Here is a 2982-nt window from a genome sequence, read left to right on the forward strand (position 1 = left end):
TCTCTATTTCTATTTCTATTTCTATTTCTATTTCTATTTCTATTTCTCTCTCTCTCTCTCTATTTCTATTTCTCTCTCTCTCTCTATTTCTATTTCTCTCTCTCTCTCTATTTCTATTTCTCTCTCTCTCTCTCTATTTCTATTTCTCTCTCTCTCTCTATTTCTATTTCTCTCTCTCTCTCTCTCTCTATTTCTATTTCTCTCTCTTTCTCTCTCTCTCTCTCTCTCTCTCTATTTCTATTTCTATTTCTATTTCTATTTCTATTTCTATTTCTATTTCTATTTCTATTTCTCTCTGACTCTCACACACACACACCCACACCCCCAATTGAACTAAGCTGGCAGTCTTGCCTCTAGTAAAAATAGATCTTCTACCGATTGATAGTGAAGTAATGTTGTTGTCTTTTAAAATATCCTACCCTCCCAACTTGTGCCATGCCTAACACCAAATTCAGTCACAATTATTACTAAATTAGCTGTGTGTTTGTAATAACTTCTGGTCACCTGCTTTTTAAAAAAAAAAAATGTTCTTGCTCTCTCTTTATCCTTGTCTCCATGTCCTCAACTTAAAAAGGAAGTCTTGTATCCATAACATGTAGTGGTTTCTTTTTGAAGAAGAAAGTGTGCCATGCAACATTTCAATACCCAAGCACTTTCACTTAAGCTTAAACCATGAATTGTACAGAGCTTGAGTGCTTCCTGCATTGTTTAAGGTAATGGCTACCTGTCGGTGCTAGAGGCCAGTAATTGTTTATTTGTCCAAGCAGGATTCATATTGGAAACTAAGGGTCTTACTCCTTTAATGTTATTGAAGGGCAAAACAACTTAAATTCAGTTGTTTTCTAGTTTTTGTAAATATAACTGATACAGGAGAACAAAGACCTTGAAAACTGTTTTATGTAATATGCTTTAAGAGTTGTAGGCAATTTTGTTTTGCACTTGATATCTTTTGGACACCAGTAATCCCTCAAACTAACTCAAAAAGTTGGAATGAAGTACAGTAATTCTTGTCTTTCCTGCCTGATGGTTCAAAAAACATTTTTAGTTACTTGGAGTTCAGTCCAAAATCTACAAAGTTGATGTTAACATCTCCGAATAGATTGGCTGAAGCTTTTTGAACCAGTGATCTTGGGCAGTAAAGTCAATTGCTATGCCATACAAAATCACAACAAATGGATTATATATGTCAAGAATCTTGGGTTGAAATGAGTTGTAAAATATTTTTAAGAAGGTGCCTATGTACTTGTTCTTTAGAGGGCTAACTTGTCAGTTATGGAAAGAAATCAAAAAGATTCGGGAAAATATTCTTGATCGTTATCCAGATCCCCTGCTCTGTCCTGGAAAATGCAGAGGCTGGGTCAAGCTTGGCTGTTCGGACTTCTGGTCAATTGTTGGCCCGTTAAACCAATCCAGAAAGCATCAGAACTTTCAGGAAGCAGGGTGGATAGAAAATTATCACAATTAAAAAAAAATGTAGAATAGTCCTGTGCTCTTTGCAGTACTTACAGGAGCTGGGCAGCCATTTTGCAAATGTTATGCAAATTGATTCCAGCCAATCAGGAACCCTTTTATATACTTATGAAATAAGGTGGCCAGGGTTTCTTTGGGACAGTACGTTTTTAATTGGCTGGAATCTTTTGCAAAGAGGAGAGAAGAACAAACTGAAGTTAGCCCTCTGAGTCTATAAACACTGCTGGCCTCCATTTGGGCAGAGTTTCAAGTAAAATCTGCACAAATAATTCAGATTTCCTGTTTTTGATACTACACTGTTGAAATGTACGCTTTGACATTGTTAGTTCTATCTAATGTAACAAATTGCTCTAAATGTGTGGGCCTACTCATACAGATGGCAGTATTTAAAATTGATGCAAGATGGGAACCTACTAGATTTACATAGATCTTGTACTAATGCAAGATATATTTTGAACAAGTACACAGGCATAGTAATTATGGTACAAAGAGAAGTTCTTTTAAATGAGAAAATGCAAGTGCACACTGACTGTATCTGTAGTACAAACACATAATCTGAACAAAATCAGAAAAACCTAAACATGAAGCTAGTCAATTTGCCTGTGAAGAAAAATGCTCACTGTTTTGACCAGCCACAGGTACTGACCTGCTGTGTTTCAACTTTTTCTGTTTATGCTGTTCTGTTGAATGAAAGTAATTCTCCCACCTCCAGCTCCTCTGAATTGTATCTGGGACATTAGGTCACTGATCAGTGCCAGCAAGCAAATGTTATGTAATTTTTAACAAAAGACTTAAGTTGTGGCCTATAGTATTTTGTTGGAGGTGTTTGCAGTGTTCAAGGTCACAGGACACTTGCTGTTCTGCAGTATTTTTTTTAAAAGAGATAAAACTGACCTGGTTGGCATGATCTTTTTAAAAAAAAGTATCCTGTTCTCCCCAGTGATATGTGAATGCCTGTTGTAAGGCATCCTTTGACTTAACTCTTGAATTGAAATGCCGGTTAGGACATGACAACTGACCTTTGTGCCTCTACTCGAGGAGCTCGGACAATAAAATTTAGTGATCCCTTTGAATACAAGTCAACTCTTGTGGGCATCACTAAAGAGGAAATTTATTGCTTACCCCTTGTGTTCAAGTAGTTGGTGTACTGCCTGTGTGAACAGCTGGAATCCATTCTGTGAAAGTACTCACTGCAGTGTGGATATCCAAGAGGATTGGCTGATCTCTGAGCCCTGCGTCCCTAGTGACAGATAGGAATGGTAGTCACTTTCTCAAGGTGGCAAGGGGGGTGCAAGGTGAAAGGGAAGGGAGAGTTGGGGTTGAGGGGCTGGGGGTGTCTCTGGCACCTATTGAACTGTATACGGTGAGAATTCAGGTGAGGGGAGAAAATTAGGGGCAGGATGTTCAAAAGAAAGACCTAACTATACTTTTTTTTTTTAAATGCAAATGCACATTAATGTGCTTATGGAGACCTTGAAGGGCTTCCTGCCCCTTGGAATGCAGTATTGTTAT

The sequence above is a fragment of the Rhincodon typus genome, chromosome 25, assembly GCF_021869965.1.
Source record: "Rhincodon typus isolate 14 chromosome 25, sRhiTyp1.1, whole genome shotgun sequence".
NCBI classification, from domain to species: Eukaryota; Metazoa; Chordata; class Chondrichthyes; order Orectolobiformes; family Rhincodontidae; genus Rhincodon; species Rhincodon typus.